General features: G+C 35.9%; 1 protein-coding gene and 1 non-coding gene across 3 annotated transcripts in view; both read right to left on the bottom strand.

Moving 5' to 3' along the window:
* PCDH9 (protocadherin 9) overlaps window positions 1-24723 on the bottom strand; it is a 710954-nt gene that overhangs the window by 454215 nt on the left and 232016 nt on the right. The gene's annotated exons all lie outside the window — the stretch shown is intronic.
* LOC149920204 (small nucleolar RNA SNORD36) lies at window positions 11705-11776 on the bottom strand. Its single transcript, XR_016463757.1, has one exon. It is a non-coding gene; the product is annotated as a small nucleolar RNA SNORD36 (small nucleolar RNA).

Here is a 24723-nt window from a genome sequence, read left to right as displayed (position 1 = left end):
CTACTGAACTTCACTGTCCCTTTGGCAGCTCTGTTGTGAAAACCACTTGGAACTGAGGATGATCTCACTTCTACTTTTCTTCCTATAGTCCCAATATTGGGACTATAGTCCCAATGCTGATGGAAATTCTGTGCCTGCATGCAGTTATGTGTGCCTTAGGGGTCAAATTTAACAAATTATCATAGAAATTAGCATCCAACTAGGCTGCACAACAACATTTATTTTCTCTAGGAAGAAAGGGAGTGAAAAAGGAGAAGCCTGGAATATGAAGGTCTTTCATTAGCCCTAGAGTCAGAATGTGATCCATATGCATCCAGTCCTGGGGCTTTGTGTACCTAAACTATCAGGCTTATTTCTAGGACCTGACCTTGGTGTGTGGTTTCTAAGGCCAGTTTTCTAATATGGTGCAAGAGTGCAAAATTAATACACACAAAGAGAAAAGAGTGTCCAGTAGAAAGAGCTATTCTCAGCATCGCTTGAATTTGTTTCATTTTTTTTCCACAAATACTACATACTCTCCTGTTTTTCCTGGCCAGTAACCTGAATTTCAGAAGAGTAGCTGAAAAGAAAATACTTTTTTTTTTTATTTTCAAAGTTTCCAATGGCTCTGAACTTTATGAATGACATCAGGAAAAAAAAAAAAAATCTATTTTCAAATCACAAGCTTCAGGGTTGCATGCTGGTACAGTATGCAGAATGTTCAAGGTGTTAATATCAGTAAACATCATTCTAATTAAACAGAGATAACACTAAAGTGCTGCCAAACATCTCAGAAGTTAACACATGATAGCAAGGCAGTCGTGTCAATTTATGGGGAATAATACCAAACTAAACAGAGGGAACAGATCAGAAAAGGACAGCACCAATGCAGCTTCACCCTCTTCCTAATTGCTGCCTGCCACTGAAAAAGATAATCCTAGTCCTCTTAATATCCCAGCACTCCTGCAGCCAGCAGATAGTTGGTTCTTACTGATTAGTGGAAAAGAACATATTTTTTTTCCTTCTAAAGGATACAAGATAAGCAACAGGAAGCACAAGGGCACAAGAGCTGGAAGCATCCTTGTTGGCAGAAGCCTGTAATTACATCAGATTAGGTATAATGTGTTACTGTGCCCTAGGCTGTCTGAAGTTTAGCACTGCCCATTAAATTTTGTTAGGAATGGAAAAGAGTAAGGGAAAGCTCTGCTGTTTACAAGCATATCTGAACGGCAAATTTAAATGATAGAATTGGAGATCATGGGAACCATTTGCTAACCAAGATAGTCAAAGCTCCACAAATCCACATGTAACTCAGGTCAAGTCTAATATTAGCAGTATCGTAAATAAAATTGACATTTTAGCAAGCTGAACTTTGTTTAAACTAACAATTCTATGAATGAATTAGAATTACTCTCTGGTGTATCTCATCTAATAACCCAACACTGCTGCTCTCTGTACTTCTGTAAAAGTGAGAGTTCAAAACACAGCCATTAATTGTTCCTTTCCACTAGTTATTCTGAGGTCACTTCTACCATTCTGACTTTGAAGATGCATAGATCCCTGTTACAATAGCCCTTTTATTCCAAAGTCTTCTTTCATTTTGAAACAAATAAACAAATTAAGTACTTTTTCTTCAGAGTAAATTATTCCATTTATGTATAGCCAGCAAATGTCAATACTGAGTTTTCCCATAAAGAAGTAGTCCTTGGAAAAAACATATTGTACCTGACCACACACAGTTTAAATCAGAAGCTATGAGTACAGCCACACCACACTTAGATCTCTATGTTTTATTTATCTAAACACATCTGTTTCAAGCATTCTTCCTTCCAGTCAGGAAGATACTGGAAATTTTGTCCAGTACACTGATAGTGTAGGGAGACTGGAAAAGAAAGCAGCTTCTTTCTCTGTTGAATCCAGAAACTTTTTTTTGTATATTACCAACAGCTGTTGTAGTTATAGAGACTAGGACAGGTGAAGACTGACATTAGTATTGATATAACAACTTTTACTTTCATTCTCCTTTGGATTAAATGGCAAAGCACGCTCTGGCCACCTCTTTCCAAACACTGCCAAAAAAAAAGAATGGTAGTGGGAAATATTTTAATGCACAGTTTTGTTAGTTTCTATTGACGTTTGTCAAATTTACTTTTTGTCATAATCCAGTAGACTTGACAGATCTGTCAAGGATTTAGCATCTAGCAAGCTGGTAAGGTGACAGTGGTAAAAAAGTAAAAGTTGGAGGTGGGGAGAGAGGGAAAGAAAGAGAGTGGACAAGGTAAAGGAGAAGGAAAAACACTCTTGCACAATATCTAAAATAACTTTTGTTTTTCTTCAGAGTAACTTCTATTTAGCTCATCATTTTTTACATGGAGACTATATATCCAAGTTACTTAGCTACATACCAAATGCACCAAGGAAGCTGCATCTCTTTTTCCCTTGATAAGGTGTACCCTTCTGCCACTGTGAGATGAGTAAATTACTCCACCTGTCTAACTGATCCCCAGTATTCAGCCTGACACTGACAATGGCAGTGCACCTGTTAGCATGATGGACAAGTGATTGGCAGCGTGGCATTTGCAGCTTTCTATAATAAGTTGGTTATTATACAATGATGTTGACAATCTAGAGAGACTGCAAATATTAAAGTGTAACTAGGTATGTGCTTGAAAAAGAGAAAAAAAAAACAAACCAAAACAAAACAAAAAAAAAAACACCAGGCTATAGGTGAAATGTGACTTTGCATAAATTTTATGCCAAAAGCTTTTTTTTTTATTTTGAAAATAAATAAATAAATAAATAAACTATATCACTTTTTCTTAGGAGTGAATTATTCTATTAATATGTAGCTAGCAAGTGTCAATACTGAGTTCTATCAACTAAGTACAAGATTGCAATTCATTACATTAATCAGCTTCCCAGCTACATAGCACCTATACATGCAAAAAGTAAAAGGAAATTCAGTTAGTCCCTGTAAGAATTCACCTTCTGCAGCCATATTAAACTACAACTTTCATGCAACTATTCCACTCTTTTCCCCACTGTCCTACTATGTCTTTTTCTTCTGTAAAAGCATCACTCTAGACACAACACTTTCTGTGATGTTTGAATACAAGCTGGACACTCAACAGCTATTAGCAGCCGGAAATCTGATGGCCCTTGTATTTAACTGTTACTTATGATGCCAATCTGTACACTAAAAATCTTATAGGCCCATCTAGAAAAACAGAATATAGTAGAATTTTGCAACTGATAGAAAAATTTCAGGCAAAACAATATTTCATTTAAATCCAGCATCTTGTCTCCAGCTGCTACCAGTATTAGGCGGAATAAACTGGCTGTACCAGTTAGGCATCTTTGAGGTCATCTCATTCCTATCATTTTTTCATTCTTTAATTTTTATATTCTCAATAATTTCAAATTAGCTTAAGCCTGAAAATAGGGATTTTTATGTCTGATAATATATTCTTGTTAGCATTACTTGTTCTAATGATTGATATCTTTGATCTTCACTTAAAAGTCTACAAACTTACTAGGAATATGTATTCTATATTACAGTAAACTGTAAAACATGACAGTGCCAAATTGTATTCCATGAGAGCATTTCACCCCGAAGCATGTTACTGTGATTAAACATAGGGAAATCTTGCAAATTATAAAATCTGACGATTATGATGTGACACCCCAAAAGCTTTAGAATTTTAATTATATTGTCTACACACACACTGCTTGGCATTCCTTTTCCTTTAACTGCAATATAATAGACATGTAATGATATAGGTTCTGTTCAGCAAGTGACATATTCCGTGAATATTTACATGGTGTTCTGATTAAATTGCTAATCTTGGTTGCAATGGCTATGTTTGCCATAGCAATCTGGACAGCACCAAGTTGCAGCCTTGAACTCTGGCACATGTGTGTCCACTTGGTCAAACTGTTCTGTAGCCTATGAGCTTCTTATAATCTATGACCTTCCTATAATCTCCAAACACGGTTGAAGTGGTATAGCATGAGACTGCTCTACTAGCAGGAAACGTTTTCTTTTTGTTGTCTTTTTTGTCTTCTTTTGGGGAGAAGTAGCTAATGAAGCACACGGACAGACAGGAAAGGTGGATAATAAATGAATAAATGTTTAGGCATACGGGTGCGATCAGTGCTGTGATATTTAAAGAACAGAATTTTCCAAATCCATTTCAATCAAAACCAACAAATTTTGATTTTAGGGAAATGAACAAAGTGTGAAAATACATGAGACAAATCAATGTTTAAGCAGTAAAAGGTATATCTTCCTCATACCTAGATCAACCACAAAAATCACGCAAGTATATTTAAAAATTCCACGTCCGATTTTTTTTTTCTTCTGTATCCACAAACATTCATCAATGCTTGCTGAACATTGATCACACAGTGGATGTGAGAGCAGTAAGGTGGTGGGTGGTGCAGTTCAGTAGTGGAGACAACAGTTGTGACCTTGGCTGGTGCAGATTTTTACTAGCATGGCATGCAGTCCATCACTGGTGAAAATACACAGCTAATGCCAGAGACTATCCTGAAAACTAGTATTTTGTAGCTGAGAATTTGCTCTATCAATTAGTGTTATTGTGCTCTTTGTATCTATTGTAGATTCCGAGGTATATAAATAACAGGCATTATTTTGGAGAGATGTACATACATACAAAAATATTTTCTGTTCTAACTTATTGAGTAAAAAGTTAGAAAATTAAAAGAATGCTGAAACAAGCAGCTACATACTCTAAATGACTGCTGCAATGCAAAATCCTGTCTCACAAAACTTGTATACTGACTTGAAATCTATCATTTTTTTCCCAATCTAAATGCTATTTTTCAATTCAGTGGGCCTCAAGCTTTTCAACAAACTGAATCAATTTGAAGCTACTCATTCAAAAGGGTCCTTAAATGCCAGCCCTAGAATTCAACATGACAGAATAGACAAAGAGTCATCTTCATTTCCAGTCACAATCAGTTGTGTGCAAAGCTCCATTTCAGAATAGGGCCACTGGACTGTGCTATCAGTGAAAACCTCTCAGAAGAGAGCAAACAACCTTCTACTTTTTTGTTGTCTTTTTTTTTGTTGTTGTTGTTTCCAAACTGTTACTGGGAAAAAAAAAAAATGATTATATTTTTTAAAATGTAACTTTTTTAGAATACTCAGTGGCATTGCTTTTATATATATATATATTTATATTTTACTTCGGGCAACTCAAAACGATTATTCCAAGTTAGGAGTGGTAGAAGTGATAGATTTTTAGCTAAACAAGTTCATGGTGAGTACTTCACACATGTAGGAACACCACCCACTTTAAGTGACTTCACTTGTTAAGTGCAAACACAGAGCATTTTAACCTGCATAAGCCTTAATCGTGCTCAATTGCAATTATACAGTCTGAGCATATGTCAGAGGTCTGATACCAAAGATCTGGTTACAGTTTGGGAAAACCGCAGTCTCTGATGGCTGTGAAAAACTTCTGCCACAACACCACGCTTTTGAAGGGGGAGGTGGTAAATAAGAGTTCAAAAGGCTCCAGAGCAGCTGCTCTGTCTCTAATGTACACCTTTACACATTTAAACTAGCTCTTTGATCTCCTGTAGAAATTTGGCTGCCTTATGCAAGCAGAAGGTACGTCATTGTAGACCTATTTATATACAGCTAATTTTTTTCTATATAAATGCTTTCAAATGAGAAAAAGAAGCTGTGCTGGTGAGCAATACATAAAGAGGGAATCAAGTGTAGGGAGCGTTGCTCAATTTCAATAAAAGCAAGAGAATATAGGCTACAGAAGCAGGAAATACATTAAAATAGTAATACATTATCAGAAACACTGACTAAAAAACAGTAAATAAAACAAACAAAAAAACTAGGACATTCAGAGGAAGAACAAATTCCAAAACAGTAAAGGAAAAAAAAATGGTTTGGATATATGCACACCAGACAGAGTAGAACAAACGAAGATAATGTATATAAATGTATATTCTAAAACATTTCCCACCACTGAAAACGTCAACATAAAGATTTGAGAGACAGAGCATAGCAGGCAGACATATTTTTTCACCAGACTCTGCTTGCTACTATAACTTCCTAGCACTATTTATTTTATTTTATTTTATTTTATTTGTGTCATCATTTTCTCATTTGCTGGAGTAGCAGCTAACAGAAGAACCAGTATGTCAACTGGATAGAGTGTCCCACCTTCAGTTCTCAGCTCCTTTCAAGTGCAGGAGAATACTCCCTCTCATGAGCTGTCACCCTTCTGTCCAGGCTTTTGAAGCACTCAGCCATCCCAAGCATGCAGACAACGTCCTGGCACATCTCTCACAGAACATTCCTCTCTCCTGTGGTGCCACAGCTTCTCAAATTTGGAAGGTTAACAACATAAAAATTGTATGAAATATTGTCATTTCTACAGGACAGAGTAACACATTAAGCTGGCCTCAAAATGTATTCTGTTCTCACATTTAGCTGCTGGTTTCTGAACTGTGTCATATACTAAATTAACACTACCGAAAACAGCACACCTGTCTTGCACTTTCAAAGCTCACTTGTACCCAAACAAATGAGGGCAATTCTGATAGGTGCTCTTTTCTCGGTTTAAAAAAAAAAAAAAAAAGCCATAGGTTTTGTTCTCAGTCAGTTTTGCTGTTTCATTTTGTGTGGTTTTGTTTGTTTGGGTTTTTTTTTGTCCCTTTTTACAACGTTTCTGATTGATAGTTCTATCAAATCTGTGGTAGCAACCAACTAGCAAACAAAACTCCAGTGGGAAATACAACAATTGAATACAGATAAAAAACAGCTGTATAGAAGATTTTCTAAAAATGCACAAAACAACCATGGTTTGTGGCTATCTTTTAAATCTACCTACCTTATTTTTCTAGTGGGTTTATTTGACAAGTCACTACACTGAAAATGCTGATGGTACTCTGGTATCATTTCTACTAGCAGGTATTCAGTTCAACAGAGCAAGTCATTGAAATTATGACTATCCCTACACGTGTATGTTACATTTAAACAAGTAAATCAGAAAATCTGAGTGTGGATTGTAATAAGCTAGGTCTTTAAAACGTTTAGAAACAAGTAGCAAAAAGCTACATCCTAACAACACCTAATTAAAATAGATAAAGTCGTGTTATTCCACATCCTCTGATCACATTTGTTTTCCCTAACAGCCTATATTACACAACCAGGTACAAACTATGTTACGTTAGTAATTAGATAGACCCAGCATCTGCAAAGATTTCTGTCAAGAAATCTATTAAATCTACTGAACGTGAATCTTTTGACAAATCATACTATACCACTAGCAATGCTTCTACTCCTGTAATAAGACTCTTAGCACCATACTACAATTGCGAAATCATTAATTTACCATTCCTCTTCTTTTAAAGGTAAGAAAATCAGAAGTGCCTTCCTAGTAGAACACAAAATGCTATTGACTAAATTATAAATACAGTCATGCTGTACCAAAATCACATTCCACCACTGGGAAAGTTCCTTTGATATAACATACAGAAGAGAATTGGAGTTAGTCTATACTTTTTCTCTGTAGTCTTTTATTTACCTTGTATCAAAAGAATAATCTTATTTTTTTCTTCTTTAACAACTTCAAAGCCAGTTCTAATTAACTGTAAGCCACAGCATCTGCTAGAATCCAAGAAATCTCTTCCCACTTCGAAGGTTCCCTACATATTTTTTAAAGACCGGATGTAGAAGCTTTAATTTTAATCTTAGAAGCAACATTAAAATCATAATATATCAATTCAAACTTCTCCTGAACCAAGAAGAAAGTATTTTTCTGACTTCACTGGATTTTGAAACAGGATCTTGTTACTTTGTACAAGACAATACAACCAATGGAAGTGATGTTGCATAAAGCTCTGAATATTCTGCTATTCAGAACTTTTTTCCTTTTTTGTTTTGTTCTTTTCCTGCACAGAGGTCATTCAGAACTTCTATGTGAAGCTCAGGAGAGGTTCAGGTTGAGAGAACATTAAGATCAATTCGTAAATATTTTCTCCATATTTATAAAAAGTGAAGTTAGGGGAATAGCCCACATTGCTGTTCAGTCTTCAAGCAAATACGTAACAGTCTCCTTAAAGCTTATAAATATTATTTAGCAAGGTCTATGTTGATATTCTATTGGCATCAGTTTGTAGCATCTAAATGTAGTATTCCATGAGGTCCGTGAAGCCTCATTCATGTGATCAAAAAAAATCTGTAAGAGGGAAGTAGACAGAAGCTGCAATATCATGAATGCCTCTTCTAATTATTAGCAAATTTGTAGCCTTAGTGATGTTAGTTCTTTTTTTTTTTTTTTTTCCCCTCCTTCAACTACACATCCACTCACTGGGGAAGGTGGGGGGGGGGAAAGAAAAAGAAAAAAAAAGAAAAAGAAAGAAAAGAAGTGAAATGATGGATTTCATATTCAGAAGCATAGAAACATTGTGTTCCTTTCCTTTACTCATAAATACTTACAATAATGCAGAGAACAAATGACAAGAGAAAGCTTATCATTAATTGCGGGCATTGTGCCAGTTGACTCCCTCAATACAATGCCTTCTCAGAATCAGAAGAAAATGAAATATGTAAAAGAGAGTATCTGAAAGCCTAGAGAATCTTTATGCAAGTATTGAAATGAGAGGCAAATCAGATGAGAGTGTTTGTATGTAAGAAATTCTACCCCACACAAAGAACACAAAATTAATTAATTGCACAAGAAATACTGTATGCATACATTATGCTTTGCTTCCACTGACAAAAGAAATACAGACACAAACATTTTTACATTGCAAATGTCCCAGGATAAGACTTTATAAAAATCCTTGATACTCAATGCTGCTAATTTAGGGAAAAAAAAAAAAAGAAGTAAATAATAAAAAAAAAATTCAAAGTATTATTCAGATATTTCAGCTTAAAGCCACACAGTCTGTTGTCTGTTGTGCATACCAAAGCAGTACATTGGAGTATCTCATTTTTAGTACTGATTTAACATTTACCAGACAGAATTGTGACCACTATTCTTGGTTTTCAGCACTGTCAGTAAAAAGAGAACTGTCATTTTTAAAACAAACAAACAAAATGACGATGTCATACTGGACTGATTTTGTTTTAAGTATTTGAGAATATAATTATTTAGCTGAACAACAGTTTTTAATCCACTAAGCTCTCCCTGTATGGTTTAAATGAGCAGCTCAGTGTGACAGAGGACATTCAAAATGAGTTATTCATATGTGACAATAGAAATGATTCCTTCCGATGTGTGGATGAAACACATATTTCTATTTGTTTGAAGTATCTCACATCATAGTAGAGAATCTTTTAGAATGTGTCCATTTGTCAAATCAGAAAGACTATGTTAGCAGCTGAGTTACTGGAACAGTACACAGTTTTTTTTGTTTTTTTTTTTTCCCCCCAGTAGCAAAACTGACTATATTTGGAGGTTAAAGTGTAAATAGTAGAAAATGAATTTTTTTTGCTATGAAAAGTAGCATCGCAATATGAAAGCAAAAAGCAATAAATGAATAATCATGTAGCCTTTCTACTAGATGTGCTCCCATTGAAAGTTTCCATCAAAACTTCACAGGAGCAAAAAACTTATCTCACATCTGCTCATATTGACAAGCTTCCCAGCTTAATCTGATACATTTTAAGAAAAGGTAGAACTGAAGATCTGGAGAAAAAAAAATCTCTTTCTTTCTTTTAAACTTTGACTTAAAATTAAGCACAATTTAATCCTTAGTGTGCAACTTTCATGATCCCAAAAAAATTAAAATTTGATTGTAAAGAAAAAATAAACCCTAACAGCTGGATGAACATTAATCTTTAGGAAAGCACATGTTCTCAGAATCATGTTTGTTTTTAAAACATCTGTAGTCATTTTCTTGAAAATCACATTCCTCAAAAAGAAACATATTGCAATCACATTTCATACACATTGGTATTCTCATCTTATGCATGCTATAATATCTAATACCAATATAATGACAGCATACACTATCTACAAGTTATTAATGTAGCCAGAAAATGCTTTTTTTTTTTTTTACTTTATATCTCTTTTGTTTGTAAGAATTATGATTAACTAAATCCTTATTTTATACCACAAATCATAGAGTATTTTTAATTGTAACTGAGAACAGAAAATAAAAAGCCATATAATTCCCATTGAAAGACAACATAAAAATGATGTGTATTTACAAGAAAGCATCTGTTAAAGACATTACTTCTTTTTCTATTTAACTTCAGTATAGCAGTTCCTAATTCATGTGGCATATATACCAATCAACTGATCAATACCTATTGAATTACACAGCCAAGACTACAAAAGCCAGGTGATAATCAAATTTCTCTGTTTAACAGTATGTTTGAAACTTTCTACTATCACCTGAACCTTCATGCTATTTGGCATTCAGCTTAACTGCACAGATGTTTTCACAGATAAATAATGACTTGACCGGCTAGTCTTCCATGGAGAATGAGACAGGTGGCCATACCATATCATTCATTGTTACAGAGTAAAGCACAATGAACTTCACATGCTGAAATGTTAGCAGTGCTAATTCCTCTCTTGTTCTCTTAGTTGCCATTTGCCAACTACAGTTAAGACTGCTTGCAAACCAGCCATTTTTACAGATTCCTGCAGACTCACAAAAGCAAGTAGCTCAATTCTTTTCACCTGGATATGATGGAAGTGGGAAGCACAGTGGGAATGGAGGTTTACAACAGAAAGGGTCTACACTGGAGAGGAAGAAACAGCATCACAAAAGGCACAGTACCTGTTTTTGCTGTTGCAGTTCCTAAGCCAGTTAAATGCAGAGAACATAGTTCTCTCCTCACATGTTAAGCATAAAAATCTTCTCTAATAACGAGTGATCTATACTTCTGAACCTCTCTCAGAAAAACTTTCCCTTAACTATATTTCAGAAATAACAGTTGTTACTTCTACTCATACTGCAGATCTGTAAACTGATGCACAAAAAGATTAATGCATAAATATTAAGAATGCTTTTGGCATTCAGAAGCCCAAACAGTTAATCTTTATGTATGTGCTTCTACAGATGTACCCATATTTCTTAGGCTTTCTCAGGTGTAAAGTTAGGTATTTCCAAATTAGAGACATCTTTTAAATTGAGATAGGAGACACTGCAAAGGCGTACAGTGATAAAGTCTATTTCTTCTGTCCATTTCTAGTTGCAGATTAGAGGAAAACAAAACAAAACAAAAAACAAACAAACAAACAAACAAAAAAACCTGGCTTCCTATCCCGTATGTGTCTACCAGATTTTCAAAAATTCAACCTTAGTCTTAGAATTTTGTGTACGTGATAGCTATCAGTCCTGACAATAAAAATGTTAAGTCATTTTTTTTCCTGAAGCAGAAGTTAAAAACAACACACACCATGCAACAAGGTCAAATTTTGTGAAAAGAAGAGAATGAACATATATGTATTGATTCCCAGCTGAGTGTGAACAGTCACAAATGGAAACAAATCTGTCCTCTATTAATGATGAACAAAAGATTTTCATTCTCACTTCGGTAAAAAAGAATAAACACCCAAATGGTATATGACAGTTATGCTAACTAAATCCAGTCTAAATCAGTCTAATCAATGACTATTAGAATTTATGAATTTATGAAATCAAACCAGAAATTGGATGTAAGATAGGTTACTTTTTTTGTTTCAATATTTTCAATCAACATGTACAAAGTCACTATCTTGGTCAAAGTAAAAAAAGCTGAATGTGAACTTCATTCAAAATAAGAAGATGAATTTCTTCATCATACCAAAAGCACAAACAATGTACTTCAAAGTTCACTAGAAGTTATTACAAGTAATAGTAATAATAATAATAATACAGTGGTGCAGATTCTTGTCCAAAGTCATCTGTCATGTGACTGTCTTGAGCTCTGGTATGCAGCTGCATAGCCAGATTGAGCATGCCCAGCAATACGTTCTGCAAGCGATGTATTTCAGCTGCTTCTTGTCCTTGTGTATATACCTGTTTTGACAGTGCTCTAATATAAGGAACATTCCTGTCAGAAGCAATCTTTTTGCAACTATAATGCATAGCCTTTCAGAAAACCGTGCAGAAGACCTGAGGAAATTACTGGCTTTAAGAAACATTGTCTTAAGTTGTTTAGTCAAATCCATACGTGTGTTTACTGAGTGAACTGCTGAGTAATATATGCTTTCAAGCTAACACTTCCCACTTACTGCCTAATATGCAACAGGAAAATACAGGTTTATATGGACAGTCATTTGCTTCATTACAGACTACTATGGCAGCCTTTTGGGAATATTAATACCTGGAGGTTATTTTCTGCTTTTTAATTCTAAAATGAAGACCAAAGTCTTTATACATGGAACAATGTTGTTGTTATTGTAAAAACAGATTTTTGTTATTCAGACTTTATGCTGTTCCCACAATAGGTCTGGTTACATGAATTCTAATTATCTTCGACAGAAAAAAAATGTGGTAATGAATTTCTAATGCATAATAGTTTATTCTGTGCCACTAATACAAAAAGAAAATACAGAAGACACTGCTCACCCTTCCAAAAAGAAAATAATTCTTTTCACAACATTTACTACAATAAAAATTGGTTTATTTGTGTAAGAGATCTTACTGGTTGACAACAAATGAGGCCTCACAAGCTTTCCGTCTGTTAAAAACAGCAGATTAATTTCTTGGAAAGCAACTAACAGCTAAAGAGGGATGTATATTTTAGATAAAAATTCATCAGAACATTCAGTTCATTTCCAGAAGCAGTCAGTGCTAATGTAATAATCCAGCAATAGCTCATTCACATACTTTGCTGTCTGCAAGGAATTGAGGTAATGTTAGTACTTTCACCCTCAGGTATGGTTCTGACATGCCACAGAACTCTTTCCTTGGCAGCTGCATCTGCTGGAGCTGCTGGATCAGTTGTGCCAGAGGCTTGCACCCAGACAGACCTCCTGGCAGCAGAGGCATCTCCAGCAGGTCTCAAATTGCAGGGAGTGCCTGAGGCTGAAGGTCATCTCTTCTGTAGGTGTGTTGCTGTGCTTAAAGAGTTATGTTGCCATATCAAAAAGTTATGGGAGGAAATAAGCAGGCTGATTAGCATTTATGAAGATGAGTAAGAGAGAGGTTGTTCTTGAAGCTCCTATAGCATCAAGGGTCTCAACCTCCCATTGCAGTGAAGATGCAAGTGCAGTCTGTGCCATGTGAAACAGTAAGTCCGGAGTCTGTAGAAGATGAAGGCTGTAAACTGGTCACTCCTTGTATGAGGAGAAAAACTGTTGCTCCACCTGCAGGCTTACACTTAACAAGCAGGTTTAGTATCCTCTATCCACAAAAGAGCTAAGCATGGTTCCAAGTGAAGAAATATAGCCAGTGGACTGTGTACCATGCAAGAGCACCCAGAAGAAGCAGTGAGTGATTGCTGTAGGTGATTCCCTGCTACTGGGTACAGGGATCCATCTGCCGACTTGACTTGACCTCTTGTCAAGAGTGGTTTGCTGCCTGTCAGGGGCTTGAATCAGGAATGTCATGGAAAGACTGTTCACACAATTAGCAGGTGGAAGCCATTAACCCTTGCTGCTCTTCCACATAGGCAACTTGGAAACTATCAAATGGGGATCAAGGGTCTCTGGGCGCAGATCATTTTATTTTCGATCTTACCAGTTATAATAATGCATGAAGAAGAAGAAGAAAGTTTGCAGAAGCAGATGGATTCTCCAAGTGCACAACTGGCTGCACCACTGGTGTTGGCTACAGGTTTTTGGCATCTAAAACTATGTGACCCTATTTGAAGATCAACAAGTGACTGGGAAAAATGGAATCCATTAAATGGGGCATAGACATCTTTGACAACAGACTGATCAACCAGAGAAGTACAGCTTTAATTAAGAAAGATGGGGGAAGGAGAGAGTTAGAGAGACACCAAAAGCTTGATTCCCAGGAGATTGTCCTAATTAGTTCCCTGAGTAGTCTGAAGTTTGCTCTATCCACGTGTAGAGTTGAAGTTTTTGTCACCTAAGATTTTAAATTTGTCTGCTTTGTGGCGAAGATAGCCACCTATCTCCACTTCAACTACAAGTTCTTTTCTAATAGTCTCCCTTAGTTCCTGTACCGAGAAGTTATCATCAAGGTGTTATGAGATTCTCCTGGACTTGTTTGTATCAGCTGTGTGGTATTCCCAGTTAACATCTGTCAAGTTGAAGTCACCCATAAGGATAAGGGCAGCTGATCTGGAGATGTCTGTTAGTTCCTTAAAGAATAATTCATCAGTGCTGTCATCCTGGCTGTGTGGCCAAAAGCAGACTTCCACAATGACATCCATTTTATTTGCTAGTCCCTTCATCATTACCCAGAGGCTCTCAACCGTGCTATTGCCAGCTGGGAGCTCCATGCAGCCCAGCCCTTAACTCACACATAGCACCTTCCCTCCCTCTCCATCCAGGCTTCTGGAAGGAAAAGCAGTTTATTTTGTGTTATTTTTAATTGTTGAGGGTTTTTTGTTTTTTTTTTCCTGTTTGTTTTCAGTGCTTGTTGTTGTTGTTGTTGTTTTTATATATAAGCACAGTAAATGAAATAATTACCAACTATAAAAGGAACTTTAAAAGTAAAAAAATGTATTTTGGGAATTTTAACCACATTAACTGAAGGAGCAGTTTAGAACTTTTGTAATATTCCTTCTTCTTCATAAATCTTACATTAAACTCACTACCTAAGAAAGATGTGAGTCGATTTATAAAAGCATATTTGAATTTTGTTTGTTAAGATATTCAGAATAGAGTGTAATTGTCTTGCAGTTAAGGGAAGAGACAGTTTTACTCCACTGTTCAGTACTATAGATCTTACCATTCATTAAAAAACAAACCAAACAAAAACAAAACAACAACAACAACAACAAAACAACCAAAAACTAAAACCAAACCAAACAAAAAGAAAGAAAAAAGAAAAGAGGAAAACAAAACAAAACAAACAAACAAAAAAACAACTACAAGAAATAAGCCTATGGCAACTGTGGATTTTTAATGACTTAGGTTTCAGCTTTACAAGGAAAAACAGAAGCTGACATGAGCTTGCAAGCAAAACAGTACTCTATCTTTGTCAAATCAAATAAACTATGAATCTTTAAAGATACTTTAAAGAAAAAATGAATTGTTACTCTCTTCTGTATCACTGCTAGAATAAAAGAGAAACAGATTCTGCAGGATATTCATCCTGACTAGCCTTAAAAGCTGAAATTCCAGATAGGCCTATCTTCATTTATCCTGTAAATATAAATCTGTTTCATTTCACGTAAAATCAACTCTGATCCAGAAGGGAGAATAAACATGTCAAATAGGAATTTAGTAAGGAGAGGAGTAGGAATGGTATCCTGTTTTTTAAAGAAAGTTTCTCTATGTCAAGATAGAGGCACCACACTTTTAAGGGCTGTAAACAACATCTTTTTTTTTTTTTTTTTTTTTAATTATTTTTTATTTTTTTTTCCCCTGAGCTTTTGTAGTAGAGAATTTAATTTATCCCTTGAGAAATAAGTAGATGCATATCTAAAGAAAAAGCCTGCTGGAACCCCTCACTTACATTTTTCTTTACAAGCGACACCTCAAAATAACCTGCTTATTAAAAACAAAAACAAACAAACAAACATACAAAACACACACACACACAAACAACAAAAAAAGAGCAAAATTGGTTGTTGTAATACAGGTTGCAGTACAAGGAGCAGACAATGGAGGATCAGAGGCAGGAGATTAAAAGAGCATTCTGGATAAGCTTCTCATCTCAGATGAACATGTGTTTAACATCTTCCACAAATTGTCTTATTGCTCAGGATGTTTTACCAATGCAGATTATGTGAAAATATTAGTCTCTTACGTTTGACAGGATGTCAAATATAATAATTTTCAGAATACAGATATATAATCGAGCTCCTTGGACTGAAATTAATACATAGCATGAAAGAATGAACAGGGATGCTCTTTGTGCAGCAGAATTTGCATACTGCCTTACCAAGGCACTCAGACAAAGCTTGAGGTGACAAATACCATTGTGCAAACTTGGTAATTACTGAAACTTCTTTGGTACTGTAACCACAGGGGGGAAACAAATAAACAAACAAACAAAAACAAAACAAAACAAAACAAAACAAAACAAAAACAGACAAGAGGGTGGCTATATTTCAAATCTAAGTTTTACCTAGATACTGTTTTCTATGCATGCTTCCTAGACATGCAGTCAAAGAAAAATTCTCTGTTTTTTGTTTGTTTATGTACACTTTTCCTATAAGGAGGTGGCCAAGATATTTAGACAGAAATATCTATTTCTCCAATTCACTAAAAAAGTGAGATTTTCAGATTATCTAATTAACAGATATTTGGGCACAACTTTTATGCAAAAGATGCAAAGAACATGTGAAATACTTCCTCAAAAACAAAACAATTTGAGTACGTCTGAGATTCAAAATCTGATGACAAATCATGTTTACTGTGTGAGATGAAAAACTTAGAATTGCATTGACATTTTAAAGATTTAAAAATAGATCTTAACTAATATCTTAAAGAAATATACAGTGTGTTTTACCTCCCTGTTGAAAATGAACTCTGCATGTGAGAAAAAGACGGAAGAAAAAAAACAGGCTGAGAATTTAGAGTCAACTACTTCAACTACTTTACTCTGGAATATTTATCTATTTATTTTGTTTTTTAATTCATTTGATCAGCTTCTTACTGTCTGGTCCATTTGCCATACAGTTTTTGTCTGACCTCACTGTCTGGAGATTCTCTCAAAATGACAACTGAAAACACAGCATAATATGCAGCACGCATCTCATAGCTTGCTACCCTTAGAAGAAAATAATAAAATAAATAAATATATGCTGAAGAAGCACCTGGAGGTAAGATCCATGCACAATCACTTCTAAAGCAGAAAAGAATAAAATAGTGAAGTTTCTTATGTCTCATTAGAGAACCTTATAGATAAAAATGATATTATATCACATACGTGTACATAACTGACAGTTTCACTTCTTGTTAAATGAACTGCATACCTAAAGATAGGATTCGTGCACAGACCATTACACTTCTACAAAGCCAATATAGCTTTCCAAAAGAAAACAAAACAAACAAAAATAAACAAACAAACAAAAAACCCCACAGTGAATATACAGTTTTACTAATATGGGAGCCTTTGTTGTGGACGTTAATGATGGACCATAACTACACTGACATAGATTTATAATTCCCTTCCCACTGTTTGACAAAAAATCTTCCAGCATTAGTATTACATGAAAGTATATTTTCCAACAGTATAAAGCTAAGCAGCTGGTTAATAGTTACTTTTGGAAAAAATACATATATTTGCCTGTTTTGCTGCTTACTATAGTTGCCATTTGCTTTACTTAGGGCTATGGAATGTAAATTTCTCCTATACAGCAAGAAAAATGCTGCAGTTACCTGTGAGCTACACTTTGTAGCACTGCTTAGAAAAGGGCTGTGTGTTTATACAGAGAACCAGGAGAAAATTATGACTTGTTTAGAGATTTTTAAGACTTGAGTAAGAACAAATTACTGTGCTTTCTTTTAACTTTGCAATTTTAATAACAAGTCCTGTATCTATTTATAAAGTATGTCACCTTTAGATACCAACTTAAAGTTGGTTATTTTTTGATACAGACATGCCAATTGTATTAAATAGGTATCTTTTCAAATTATTAAAAAAATATTAAACAAGTAATACTAACATAGTTGTTAGATTTTTTTAAAAAGAAAAATGAATCAAAGAATTTGTTCATACATCGGTATAACACAACTAGCCAGACACCATTAGAATACAGATTCTGTGTGTACACACATGCATCTTAATTGGTCTAGCAGAATCCCAAACTGTTCCCTTATGGCTGTTCAAGAAACAAAATAAATCATTTACAAAGCTTCATATGAACAGCTAGAGTAGTTTTTTTGTCCCTTCTGTTTCCTATTTTGAGTCATCCTCCTTTTTACGTCTGATCTTTCCAACCAGAAATCTCAGAGATGTTCACTGAACATGGCACAGGTGATTTCTAAGACATCCCTGTAGCGATTGATGACCATTTTCCATCTGACAACTTCTCACTATCCAAAATTTCCTTGGGACCATGTTTCCATAATCAACCCTCACATAACTATTTAAACTTGCCTTTTCATTGTCTGCCACTTAAAAATAAGCGTAACTCCAACCCAGATAGTAACACAATGGTACAGGAAACTGAAAATAAAAGCCACAGTATCCTCTCATACACAGGCAGAAGGCTTCACTGGTCACCTCAGGATCCAACTCTGACTTTCAGTGGTTAATCTGCTATCCCTTGCAGGTGACTGATTCATGAAATATCTCTAAATATGACATTGTACTCCTGTAAACACTGCACTGCAGGGATCTGTGCTCCCTAACAATACTTTATTGTTTCCTTTTTCTCCATGCTAACTTGTACAACAAGTCATTTTGGTACACACAGCTTTTGAAAGACACTAAAAAATATCTCCATGTGTAACCTTTTCTTTCAACAGAATTTTTCAAAACCTCTATATAGTATAATATACTTGACAACGCTTGAAGAAATGGTGAATTTCTTACTACATTGCCTAAGAGAGCTTTATAAGAATAAGCCTGTCCATTTATACAAATAGCTGATAAGGCTTTATCACTAGATATCATACAAAAACAAGGTTTCAAAAAGCAGAGAACTACAACAGTTCTTCTGGCAAAGCACAAATTTGGCCAAGATAAAAATTACTCTATACCAAAGACGAAGATCACAGACACGAAAGCACTTTTATTCTGATCAATACTGATACGGTTCATAGAATCACAGCAGAAGGCAGTCAACCAGAGCCAGCTATCAGCCAAAGAAATCTGACCTCCAGGGCTGAGGTGTCACACACCCAGTCCTAACCAATTGAAATATTGTTCACACACAAATTAAACACTGCCACTCTCAGCGCTGCCTTGTAACTAATGCAGTGGATGAATTAGCAAGCAAACTAACTTCAAAGAATCCTTTACAGAAGAGACATATGTAAATATCAGTGCTTTGATCAACAGTGTCCATCAGCTGTCTTTCTCCACACACAGATCTACTATTTGTCATAAAAAATATACACAATCAATTATAGAACAGACATCTGCTCTAAATATGGACTATTGAGTTGAAATACACCTGGCAACCTCTTGAAATGTTCATTCCCTAAAGAATGCAATACTACTTTACGTTGAGACACAGTTTGTCTTTTACACTGAAGGACCTTCATTAGGGAATTAGCCCATCTAAATTTTTAAAATCCCAGATGCTGTTGATAACGTCACTAAGGAGTTAAAACATCATGTCATTGGTTACTTTGCTCATATCAGAACCCAGCAAAACTCACTCACCTTTTAACAGCCCCATATGGCCAGTGTGTAAAGCCTGTGGAGAATGGAGACTGACTGTGGACTACTGTGACAACCTTTTAATGGTCTTTGCATATTTTTTTCAATGTAAAAACATTTTATTTTTCAGACTCTGTTAACTCTGCAGCCTTTCATCTCTCTGGGCCTCATTTCAGTGATGCTACAGGGAGTACAACTAGACATAAAAGTTCAAGTAGATACAAGAATGCATATACTTTAATCCCACAATATCATACAATGTGGTATGCAATGAAGGGGATATGGCCTCTTCTGTCAGCCATTCTTTCAGAACCAGAACCATTTTACCCAGAGAAAAGAGTCTTGAGCTGTCCAAGAGTGGAAAGCACAGACTTACTGCTCAACGCAGGACAGTGCATAAAGCATGACCTAGCCCTTATGTCCAGTAGGTACAGCTCAAAGCTATGAGGAGGCAGTCTATTAGATTCAAAAGCAATGTTAATTTGGGCACCATTCAGTTATAAATGATGCCATATTCTATTATTCCACCTTTAGGATGAAGTCTCATGCCATCACTGAGGCAGATTGTACAGTGAGAAGCTACTGTCTGATTGCTTAGCAACATCCCAAGAGAAATGTCTTCCCAGAGGAAGAGAGTTTCTCAGTGGAATTTCTCACTCAGCATAGCAACCCATTAACAACCTGTCCAGTACAAGGATCCTATATATACCTTAGGAGCCTGATCTGCTACTGTCTAGATCATGGTGTAGTGATCCATATCTGGATAAAATGAGCATAAAATGATGTTATCTTCTAGTTCAGTCACATTTTTACACTTACTTTACACCACAGTAAACGATTACACACATTGCAAAGCACTGAAAGTCAAGTTTGAAAAGCGTTACTTTTTACCTGTTTTTGCAAATTCTCAGTAGCACAAAAGCATACAAATATTGGCAAAAGCCTCCAATACGAGCAATTTTTTTTTTTCTTCACATTTGAGAATTTCAAAGACATTTATAAACAGACAATCAATTCCCACCAAACTTATATGAAATAATAACTAAAACAAACAAACAAACAAACAAAAAAAAAAAAAACCAAACGTCACATGGGCAAGCAAATGAATCTACAAAGGTTACCTAAGATCAAGGACAAGCTAATTGAAGTAACTGGTATATCTTCCAGGAGACATAACTCTCAATCCTCTACCTTAACCCCTAAGCCACACCAACCCTTTGTAATGGCATTATCAGTAAAGGCCTTCATTTCATTTTCCATGTATTGCAGTACCTCCATCTCCCCTTGTCCTTTTCCCCAGGCTCTAGAAAAAAGACATGAAGCTGTCCTGAATGTCTGTTTTTTGGACATACTGGTGCTTCATATAGATGTGGTTTTGCACCTCTTCTTCCCACTAGGTAAAGCTGAAGGTGTCTTTATATTGAACAAAATAATAAACATGAAATCAGAAGGAAATAAGAAAGATGAAAAAGGGTAAAATAAGCAACAGTGAGCAGTTTAACAGTTCTCCACAACAGATGAAGCTGCATAGTGACAAATTAGACTTGTATATATTGTCATAAGCTAACAAAAGGCAGTGCAACTTTCAGTGGTCATTCCTGTTTTCAAAACATTGCATTAAAGCATGATGTGTCCTTTGATTGTTTGGGTTTTTTTTTGGCCAAAGATTCTCCCCTTTTTTTATATGCTGACCAGAGTCAAGAGCTTGTGAAACTTTCTTAGGGTACCTAAATTACTTGGAAAATGCAAATGCTAGTAATGATTACATCAGTGCTTCTTAAATGAGATGAAGCAATTTATCTAAAACAGTAGCCAGTTAGACCATATTCTCCTCAAATAAACCAGCAGAAATCCCCCAATCCTCTTCAGAGAAAAGGCCGTCATTCAGATGTGATTGCATTTAGCTGCATGTGAATTAAGAACTTACCAATATATAATTACCTTTCAGGTAAGTCCGTCCAAGAAGGTGCTTCTTTTCAAATGCCATTAATTATTAGAGCAAAATATATAGTCATATAACAAGTTATATAATTTTACCATAAGAGTCACCTCTAACAAGATTGTATGCATGCCTACAGGTAATTTTAAAAGTATAATTCCAGCATTCATGCAGTAAATGCAGGCTAAGACAGGCTTAAGTATTTTCTGTATGTCTCACAGGAACTCATATTAGAATTTTCCTCCCTAAATGACTTTAGCAGACAACTGTTCTTCTTCCCTCAAATACATTTTCTTGCAGTAAACTAGTACTTGTTTATCTGAAATATTACATGTCCATAATGAAGACTTCTGATTATTTGTGTCCTTAATGTCACTGTCTTTCTTTCTTCCGCCAACCTGACAGTATCAGGAAACTTCCAGCATAACAATTACAGCACTTAGCATCAATAGCATGTTGCTACAATCTTACTATTTCCTTCAGATAGAGTGAATATTTACAAGTCAACACTTTTCAAGACAGAAAGCTGAACTGGATCTCAACACAGTATGAAAAACTGCCACGTTACAATGCGTGTGCAATCAACCATTCAGAGACTTAAACTAGAAGTAGTCTTTTTATGCAAACAATAATATCTGATATGCAAATAAATACAAACAAAGCAAAACACAGAACACTCAAATAATATCAGCTGCTGCTGGCAGTCAAATTGTTTTATATAATCACCTAAAAACAAACAAAAAACTTCTAAAAGCATGATTGTCTTTTATACACCTAATGGGATCACATAGACAACAAGAATACATTTAGAACCCACATGTTTATAACCATATCTTAAACTAGAAGTAACCCCTTACAAGTAAATATTCTAATTAATCTGTCTGTCTTGCAACTGAGCCACTACCACCAGTACAGCTACGTACTTGCACAAGGCTTACAGAATTTAATTGCATAAATCTATTTACAAAAGCAGAGTAACCTAATGCACTCAAGAGTACAGTTTAAGGGGACTAATGCAAAGGACAGAGAAATGATGGAAGCTGCAATTTCTAGAACATTATTAGCCTCCATCTACTTCTTCCCTACATTCCTCATTCTAAAATAAAGAAGAAAAATGCAGGTAGTTTTGAGAACAGCCAGGAGCCAGTACTGCAGGAGAAACTCTATAGACCCTTTTGTTTTAGAGTTCTTGCAGCAGCTATACTGAATCTGCATTACAATGCTTTGCCTCTGGGCAGCAGCAATACCATAGTATACTACATTAACCATAAATGTTTAATCACTGCCTATGATCTCAGCACAGTCCACCAGTTTCATTTTGTGAGCATGGGCCAAGCTGTGCAGAAATATCCTAAATCAAGGTTTAACAGCATCAGTTAGAAATTACTCTGGCTGTGAATCCTCTTATCTCCTCTTATTCATACTACCCAGCTCTGAAGGCAGGCTGCCTTTCTAGTGCAACCGTTAAACCTAAAGATACACCCCATAATGCAGAGCACGTATACAAGCAAATTAACTCCCAGTCACATTAATGTTATCTAGACCTCAGTGATATCCACACTCCTACAAGCTACAAAACCAGCTGTCTGTTCTCTGTGAAACTGAAAAGTCAGAGCAGGACCTAGAATAAGTGAGAAAATAAGATTGATCAAGTTCATTTCGATAATGCTATTTTGCAAAAAATTAATATTTTGGTAAGAAACTCAGGAAGAAATTTCATTCTTCACTAGAAGAAGAAATCAGAAGACAAAGCAGGATATAATAGGAAGGTCTACTATACGGCATATTAAACTGCATTATCATGACCACGGGTATAAAAACTACAGACATAGCAAACTGACATTCAACATCCTTCAGGCTATTTACGAGCAAAGGCTCTAGTAACTCTAGGTGAACTCTTCACATTCATAATTGACAGAAATACAGTGGTGTAAGCTGACTCTGGTGTAGAACCAGAGAATTATTAAGGTTGGAAAAGTCCACTGAGATCATCTAGTACAACCATCAACCCACCACCATAATGCCCACCAAACCATGTCTCTCAGTGCCACGTCTACCATCATCATCTTGAAAACCTCCAGGACAGAGACTCCGCCACATCCCTGGTCAGCCTGGTCCAATACCAGCTTTTCTGAGAATAAATTTTTCCAGATATCCTACCTGAACCTCCCCTGGCAAAACTTAAAGCCACTACTTCTTGTCCTATCACTGTTACTTGGAAAAAGAGGCTGACCCCCACCTTGTCACAACCTCCTTTCAAGCAATTGTAGAGAGTGATAAGGTTTCCCAAGTCTCGTCTTCTCCAGACTGAATAATCCCAGTTCCCTCAGCCGCTCCCCATGAAGCCTGTTCTCCAGACCCCTCACCAGCTTCGATGCCCTTCTCTGGACATGCTCCAGGGCCTCAATGTCTTTCCAGGGCTCAAAACTGAACACAGTACTTGGAGGTGCGGCTTCACCAGTGACATGTACAGAGGAACAATAATGTCCCTAGCCTTTCTGACTGCACTATTTCTGATACAAGCCAGGATGTCACTGGCCTCCTTGGCCACCTGGGCACATTCCTGGTTCATGTTCAGCTGAGTGTCAACAAACACCCCCAGATCCATTTCCTTTTCCTGCTGACAAGGCCTGATCCCCTGTTTGTCTCTCACATGTTATGTGATCATGCTCAAGATAACCTGCTCCAAGACTTTCCACAATGCTGAAGTCATGCATACAGACATGTAGCCCCCTGGATATGAACTAAGTTATTTCCAGCATTGTGGTTCAATAACTTCTGAACAGCTCATCCTTTATTAGTGTACTGGCGATGGCCTCCTATAATTAGTCTTTGAAACAAAACTAAATTAAGATCACAGTACAGCAGACATTGTAAACTCCAGTGGATAACCTAAAAGAGACAGATTGACCTCTAGTAAGTATACAGGACATTAATATAAGGGTAATTTTGTGACTTAAGCAAATGATCATAGAATCATAGAATCACTCAGGTTGGAAAAGACCTTAAAGATCATCGAGTGCAACCACAAACTAACCATACTATCCTAACTCTAACAACCCTCCACTAAATCAGGTCCCTGAGCACCACATCCCAATAGTTTTAAAATACATCCAGGGATAGTGACTCAACCACCTGCCTGGGGAGCCTATTTCAGTGCTTAACAACCCTTTCTGTAAAGAAGTTTTTCCTGAAATCCAACCTAAATTTACTCTGGCGCAACTTAAGGCCATTTCCCCTCATCCTGTCACCTGTCTATTCCTTTATGAAGAAGTCTGCTCCCGTGAAATATGTGCCAGGTATTAACATGTGTCTGTATTTTAGAAACTTAACCACATATGTAAATAAATAATTATTTCTGCAAGCAAAAACTCTCATTTGCAAAACTGCATAATCCT

Source organism: Phasianus colchicus, chromosome 1, assembly GCF_987193195.1.
Source record: "Phasianus colchicus chromosome 1, bPhaCol1.hap1.1, whole genome shotgun sequence".
Classification (NCBI taxonomy): domain Eukaryota; kingdom Metazoa; phylum Chordata; class Aves; order Galliformes; family Phasianidae; genus Phasianus; species Phasianus colchicus.
This window is presented reverse-complemented; position numbering and strand designations above follow the sequence as displayed.